The following is an 8,514-nucleotide window of genomic DNA, read 5'->3' on the forward strand; positions in this document are numbered from 1 at the left end:
GAGGTCATGGGAAAGGACAGAAGTGGAGAGGGGAGGAAGAGAAGAGAGATGAGAAAAATGAATAGCACAGTAACAATAATAATAAAAGAACTAAAACAAAAGGAAAGAAAGAAACATTGGTCAGAGAATTTCCAAAACCCATGCTTGAACCTTTTACTATTGTTTTGATAAATTAGTATAGCACCACACTGACCTTTAAATTCATATCTCAATGTGCATAGATCAAACTAGCTCTTCCGATCTTGCCAGAGATTTAATTTTCACAGTGGATGATGATTAATGCAGAAACTCACAGAACATCAAAGTTCAGAGAAGGATCATGGAATGCTCAGCCGCAAATGATGGTCAAGGACCCCCTCAGAAGAGGGAGTAGGAAGACTGTGGCAGCCAGAGATTGGCAAGGAAAAGAACAAAACAGTACCTTCTGAATGTAACCAGGACCGACTCACTCCTGACCTCAGCAGATATGGTCTCTCACACAACAGCTGCACAAGATCGACAGAAATTGGAGATGATGAACTATTTAAAAAGAGTTTCGTTAGACAGCGAGTTGGGCATGATGCTTGAGTAATTACAGAAAGTAGTTAAGTGTATTATCAAAATGCACAGTAGAAAACTTTCAGAGAATTAATAAGAATATTTTCAAAATAATAGTTTTGTTGAGTTTAGTGGAATGTATGTAGGATGACAAAGGCAACCGGGACTGCAATCTGGAGAATTTGAGGAAATCCTGACCCATTCTATAGAACTACTGTAATACCCACCAAACTGCCACAGCAGCGTCTTTTCTGTCTATCATAAAGTATAGAATCTTGATCACATTCAGAGAAATATATAGAGATGGCAATATAATCAAGGTTAAGTCAGTATAATCCAATGCAAGGTATCAGAACTTGTCTCTATAAAATAGAAAGTGTCATTTTAAAGTGTAATTGCATGTGATGCTTTTGTTCTTAGTAAAAGGGGAACTTAACAACTTTATATGTAATTTGAATAAGTCAGCAACTTTCTGAATTATAAGTTCTTTTAAAAAAATCACAGAAATTTGAATAATAACAACTGACTCACTAAGTGTTTCTCCTGTAAGAGCTTTTAAAAGTAGAATTTAGTTAAAGTTTTTTCTCAATAATATCCAGGCTTTGCTATTGTCATATACACATAACAGTTGATTTTGGGTGAAGAAGACTGAATAAAACTAAACTGTGAAGAACAGCCTCGTCATGGCTGTGTCCGTGCTATTTGGTGTCTTGCTCGGATGTAATTTGAGCTGTCTCACTAGAATCAAGAAACAAACAAACAAAAAAAACAAATATCTGGGAAATATTGGTACAGAGAAAGGATTTGTCTAAGACTCAGGCATTGATATTACAGCCAGCCACAGTAAAGACATTCAGAACTGAAACTACAAAATACTTACCCTGCTTTAAGAAAGAGGCCCTTAGAAGCTTATCTAGAATGTCTAAATATATATTATATTAATATATTATATAATACTAATATATTACGTATAATATATTATATTATAATATTATATATATGAAGGTTTTTTTCCTATTTTCACCATGTTGAAATTATGAAATAAAAATTCTAAATCACCAAACTGTAATGCTTGATTCTGTATAGAGGAAGCAAAGCAGGGTTGGCTACTACTTAAAAACAAACAAGCAAATAAAAACGACAATAGGAAAACATCATTGAAATTAAATACCCTCTGGAAAAGGAAGGAACGGAAAGGTTTACATCACCCACATGAGTATCTGTCATTCATTTATCCACATGAAGTCTCTATTCATTGCCCTTTCATCTGTTCCCTGGGGCTGCCGTTAAAGAACAAAATCTTCTAATGGGATTCATGTCTGGTTCTGCCATGCTAGTGTTGAATGAAAACATTCATTTTCTTAATAACATTCTCTTCTTTGTGAATGCTCTAAGCACAGTTTGTTATTCTCACATCTTAGGATGTAAAATATTTCAGAAATGAAAACATATAAACAGATCAAAGAAATCGTAGAGTTATGTGGCAGGCCACGGAGCATATCAAATCTACTGTATGACCAGAATCAGGAGCAAGTGAAATCAGCTCTAGTATTCTCTGCACTACTCAGTTAAAACCTTTAGAAAATGTTTGAGCCTGTGGACCTGTGTCTTCAACAATAATCTAATCGAATGCAGTGTATACCGAGTCTAGTGATGCCAGAAATCAGGAAAATGCAATTACTATCAGAAAAATTCTTCTGCAATTTATAAGAGTTTTTATTTATTTGTTTTATGAATATATACATAAATATTTATTGCTAAATTATTTATTTATTAGATAGATAGATAGATAGATAGATAGATAGATAGATAGATAGATAGATAGATAGATAGGAACACTGCAAACTTCTCTAATTTTGTTTGGTCAGCCTTGTGAGCTGACGTAAAGCATACTTACCTTGTTAGATTTAAAATATTATACTCTTTCTTCACAAGAAATAAACAGAGAGCATTCCTCACTTCTAATTACTAGTGTTTTTATTCTCTCTGAGTTGGAAGCACTTCGATACTGTAAAATTGTGTCTTCTTGCCTCTATCCAGTGGTCCTCAACCTTCCAAGCTCTGACCCTTTATTACATTTTCTCAAGTGTGGTCACCCCTAACTATAAAATTATTTTCATTGCTACTTCATAACTATACTTCTGCTACTGTTATAAATCAAAATGTAAATACCTGTGTTTTCTGAACGTGTTAGGCTGGACCCTTGTGAAAAGATCATTCGACCTTCTAAATGGTTGTGACCCATAGCCTGGGGACCACTGATCTACATCGTTTCATTCCAAGTTTCTTGGTTTGCATGTAAGCTCTTCTGTGAAGACTACCAATATGTCTTATTACTCTACTTTCAACCATTCTTTAGAACAAATTAAACATTTTTGCTTCATTTTTCTAACATTCCCTTCCTTACATACACCTTTGTCTTTGTCTAATGTTTCATAAATGCTTATTTAAAAGTGGCTTCTTCCACTGCAGCCTCTTGCCTTCTGAGTTAGAACCAAGTGTTCCTGCTTCAGGAGATGGAGCAGTTTCTTCTGGACTTCACGGGTACCCACACTCACATGTGAACATACCCACACCCAGAATACAGTGAAATCACTAGTGAATAAAAGACAGTCAGCATACACTTGAAAATACAGTCCAGTGTTGAAGTCTGGGACCTTGTTTTCCATCCTCCAGAACACCCATTTCCCTTGTCATAGCATCCAAAGTATTTATTTAACTAAACATCAAATGGCAATCTTAAACATGCCGAATTACTTATTTTTATGACAACTTTTTATATCACTCATTATTTAAAGTGATGTTTGCTCGATATTGTCCTGCCGTGTTGAATTCTTTTGTTTTAAAACAGAATTCTGAAGAAGGAATGAGGAAAATGTGGTACATTTACACAATGGAGTACTACACAGCAGAAAAAATAATGACATCTTGAAATTTGCAGGCAAATGAATGGATCTAGAAAACATCATATTGAGTGAGGTAGCCCAGACCCAGAAAGACAAATATCATATGTGACGTTTAGACATTAAGCAAAGAAAACCAGCCTACAGTTCACAATCCCAGAGGACCTACACAACAATGACCACTCTAAGAGAGACATACATGGATCTAATCTACATGGGAAGTAGAAAAGGACAAGATCTCCTGAGTAAATTTGGAGCATGGGAGAAGGTTGAAAGGGAGGGGAGCAGAGAAAAAAAGGTATAGCTCAATGAAATCATTAAAAAAAGAAACAGAATTCTGATGAAATTATTCCCTATTTAAAAAATATAAAAAAAATTAGTTTCTCCACTGCCATGTTGAATGTGTACAGAAAAAAAATAAATCTTAAAACCAATGAATAAAACTGGTAATGTGCTTTACAAATTAAATATTTAAAATAAAATATTTTCCATTTATTTATTATATAAATAAACAGTATTTTTATATTTTATATACATGTAGAAGAATGTAGCAAAGATTTTTGTAGGCCTTCATGATTGCAAGGGATTTTCCCAGGTCAGATAGGAATTAGAATATGCTGTTCCTGGGTACTAGGTGGTTGGATTCAGCGGTTAGTCAGAAATAAGTCAGTGTCCACCAACTTCACCCATTTCACATCCATGATTTTCATTCAGCCTGATTTGGTGCCTCAAGCAATTCATGGCATTATTTGGCACAGACATATGCCTAACATGTTAAACCTTAAAAATTAGGAATCATTTTCTTAAAAAATCAGTTTGAGAAACATAAATATACAAGAGAGTTTCTACACATCCAGTCGCTACTGTTTAGCTGACTTTAAATTTAGCAAAATTCTTTCCGGAGACACAGCTTTAACAGCTATGCCGCAGAAGAATGATAAGTAAGAAAGAACCCAGGTCATTTTGCATATGAGTGTGTAGGGTGGCCTTCAAATTTTAGAGTTGTCTAAAGGCTTCAAAATGTTGTTCAAAATATTCATGAATACATAAAGAAAACAAACAACCTTTAGTTTCTAAGAATATCTATGTCTAACTTATATGCCAAACAATCTAGGTAAAAATGTAAAGTAATGCTCACTTAATATCCAAATATTATTCTACTTTCTTATTCCTCAAATTTTCATCAACTTATATTAGTTTTATATTTTTTCCTTGAAATATTCTGTCACCCAGGAGCTCTCCTTGTGGGACATATAATTATTCTGAAACACATTAAAATGATTTTCAATTGTTATTTTAAAGTGAAGTAGTAATTTTAAAATGCCCAACAAATTATGTGTTTGTGTGTTGTGGCACTTAAGAATTAGGTGAGTGCAATTAAAGCTTTGAGAGAAAAAAGGAATACAATATACATCAAGATGGAAGAACTTTTTCTTAAAATCTTCCCTACTTACTATTTTTTCAATATGAGAAATCCCTCACAAGGATCCATCTATGCCTGGCTCAGGGATGGCCATGGGAAGTAAATGATCTTTTAAACTAATATTCATTTCTTCTACATGCTTAATCACTTATGCAAACAAGGGGTCTTTAAATATCAACTAAACTAACAGACCATGCATGTAGCAACAATTTTTGTTTTGTTTTGTTTTTCGAGACAGGGTTTCTCTGTGGTTTTGGAGCCTGTCCTAAAACTAGCTCTTGTAGACCAGGCTGGTCTCGAACTCACAGAGATCTGCCTGCCTCTGCCTCCCAAGTGCTGGGATTAAAGGCGTGCGCCACCACCGCCCGGCTGTAACAACAATTTTTATCCTTATTTCTACAATCTACTCTAAAGTGCTCCAAACCTCATAGAGTTTGAGATTTTCCTCAGTTAGGGGTAAAGAAAATATATTGGACCATTAACACAGATTTAATTATTTTCTCTATAATGTCTTGCAAAGCTGGGATTGACAGGGAAGGACCACCTCCCTGTCATGTTGACTAACAAATGTCATATATTCTAAACGTGGATTTCCATTCTCTTCTTTCTATGAAAGCAATTGCTGAGCCACGAAATTTAGTCTCTTTTCCATGCTAGTGGAGACTGAAATTGTAAAAAATCCTGGAGAATTCTCAGGTCATGTTCAGTGCAGATGGTTAATGTAGTGTGTGTGTGTGTGTGTGTGTGTGTGTGTGTGTGTGTGTGCTTCCATTTATTTGGCTGCACTGACATTATGGCATAATTATCAGGGAGGTGAAACTATGTAGCACATAAATCCACAGATCCTCAGAGCCTTCTAGATCAATGTTCTTATTTGGGAGAAGTCAAGCAATAGAGAAAAAGTCTTACTAATACCAAGATGGTGTTAGCGTTTGTTTACTGTTAGACTATTTTAGTGCTTCTATTTCATTGAATTTTATGAATATGGCTTTAAGGTTATCTACATCTTTAAAACTTAATTGTTTGAGAATCTTGTACATGGGTACTGTAGTTAAATGGTTTCTACCTCTCCTTTGCCCTTTCCAACTCCTCCAATGACCACTCATTTAAAACTCATGCCTTTTCTTCTTTAATTATGAGTGATATCACTATACACATATATATGACTATACAAATACATCCTGCTGCCTTCTGACCCCATTTAATTTTGTTCCTGTGTGTATGTGTTTGGGGCTGATCATTTGAGATTCGTGTTTCTTTAGGTGTTCATTTTTGGGGAAGATGCATTCTCCCTATTTTAGCAAAAGCCTGTAGATCTTCATCTAGGGATGGATTCTTTTGAGATTACCTCTTATTATTTTGGCATGTCATTGTCATTGTGTAGGTCTTCCTTTGGTGACTATATTGTTGACATGTCATGGGTTCAGCATTCTTGTCATGTTTAAAAGACACTGTCTTAAAGTAGTCAACCAGGTTGACTGGTTCTTACAATCTTTCTACTCTTCCTCAATATTACTGACTTTGTGCTTTTCTCCACTTTTCTACTAAGGAAAACAGAACTAAACTTGATTTCTAGTCTTTTTCCTTTCTGCTTTCTTTATACTGAGTTCTGCCTAGAAACATTTCCATCAGGCACAAATCCTTTGGTGTTTTTTATCAACAACAAAGTAAATACCACTAACAATGAACTTAAAGAAGCATAAAAGCACTCACTCCATTTCTTAAACTTCTTTCTAACCACATTGCTTATACTTTCTTTCACATTACAAATGCCACACCCTTTTTAAAAACATTTCTCTGAGTTACACACCCTGGGAACACCAATTTTTGAAAGGGCTGTTAGGCCACATATATTTTAAAATATTGTCACTAATATATTCCACAATTGTGTGCCTAATATCTATTATTATCAAGGCTTTTTGTTAGAAATATGGGAAGAAGGATGGGATCGTTGTATTCTGCAATTACTCTAGGATCCAGGAAGTAAAAGCCTTGCCTAGAGCTCTTAGCACACTCAAAGCTCTAGGCTTAAGTCTCAGCATCAGAAAAAGAAATAAATATAAAAACAAAAATGGAAAGAGAAGACAAGAAAAAAAGCAAAGAAAGGAGGAGAAAATAGAAAAGATAAAAAGAAGGATTTCTGATAAGAAATGTGTTGCAAATTAGGGCACAATGGGGAGAATCAGGAGTTCACGACCATCCAGAGCTACATAAAGAGTTTGACTAAGGTTTGTCTACTCTACATAAGATCCTGGCTCAAAAACCAAACACAAAACCATTAAAACAAGATAACACATAACTGTAAAATATACAGCCTTACATATTATATGACAAAGTACTGTGAAGGTAGACTATACTTTCAAATTCATATAATATCTTTGCAACCCCAGGATTCTTGGAACAGACAAGCAACACATGAATGAAGATACATTTATGGTGAATATATTTCTGCGGTTATGCAGGAGAGAGGTTTCAGAAATGTCTCAGAGTAAATATCTGCATTCTGCCTCTTCCACTTAGGACCTAATCATACTTAAAAATTGTAAATTCCAACCTCTTCAAGTAGGGTGAGTACATTGAACAGAGCAGAGTTGTTTATCCACGTCTAATTACCATTAGAGACTACTGTCAGCCAGAGACCACTCAGTAGGCATTACATCTCCATTTTGTACAGTCATCATGGTTCCTCACTGTGCCTTATCAAAATCTTAATCCTAATCTTATAAACATTTAATGTTATCTTATAAACATTATATAAACTGTCTTACTGGACAAAACTGTTAATGATGGAAAACTCTCTCTCTCTCTCTCTCTCTCTCTCTCTCTCTCTCTCTCTCTCTCTCACACACACACACACACACACACACACACAGACAGACAGACACAGACAGACACACATGCCTACATACCCAGAATTCATTTGAACAATATTCAACTATCAGTTAAAGACATAGAAAGGGAAGGAACTCAAGCTGTCTGCATCTCCAGTCTCTCTTCTTTCATTCCCTACTGCAATCTCAGAACAAAGTTTTAATCTGTAGGACTTCATTTACAGAATATACACATGAAAAGTCTTCACTGATGGAGAGAAGAATTATGGTTCAAATCAAAAAACAATGTCAATGCCTTTTACTATCTTAGAATTCTAAATACAAATAAAAATATAAACCAAATACTATATCTGATAAAAACTTTTCATTGGTTGTGCAAATCCTTGGCTCTCTCTTTAGACTTTCATCTCATTTCAGAACCCCAAAGACATGCTTGAGGGCTTTGCAGAATTTAGTGTACCTCTTGTCTATGTGACCACATTGACTAAATCTTATGTTCCTGATACCCGCTATTTAAAACCACATTGAATCAATCTTGTTCCTGATATCCGCTATTAAAATAATCTCTTCAAATATTTGCAATTGTGATTTAGAACTGTCCTCATAGTGCCTAAATATATTGTGTGATAAACTGCATATATTCAAACAATAATTCCTTCCTGAATAGATATTAGTAATTAGGTCATATTTCTTAAATGAACTGGTGCATGGGATTTAAGAAAAAGCTGTATTAAACTGACCTCAAAATAAATAAAGTTGACACTGGAAAATCTACCAAATCTTTTGCTTTTAAAGGCAGTGCTAATTGGACACATTGGGT

Source organism: Microtus pennsylvanicus, chromosome 16 (assembly GCF_037038515.1).
Source record: "Microtus pennsylvanicus isolate mMicPen1 chromosome 16, mMicPen1.hap1, whole genome shotgun sequence".
NCBI classification, from domain to species: Eukaryota; Metazoa; Chordata; class Mammalia; order Rodentia; family Cricetidae; genus Microtus; species Microtus pennsylvanicus.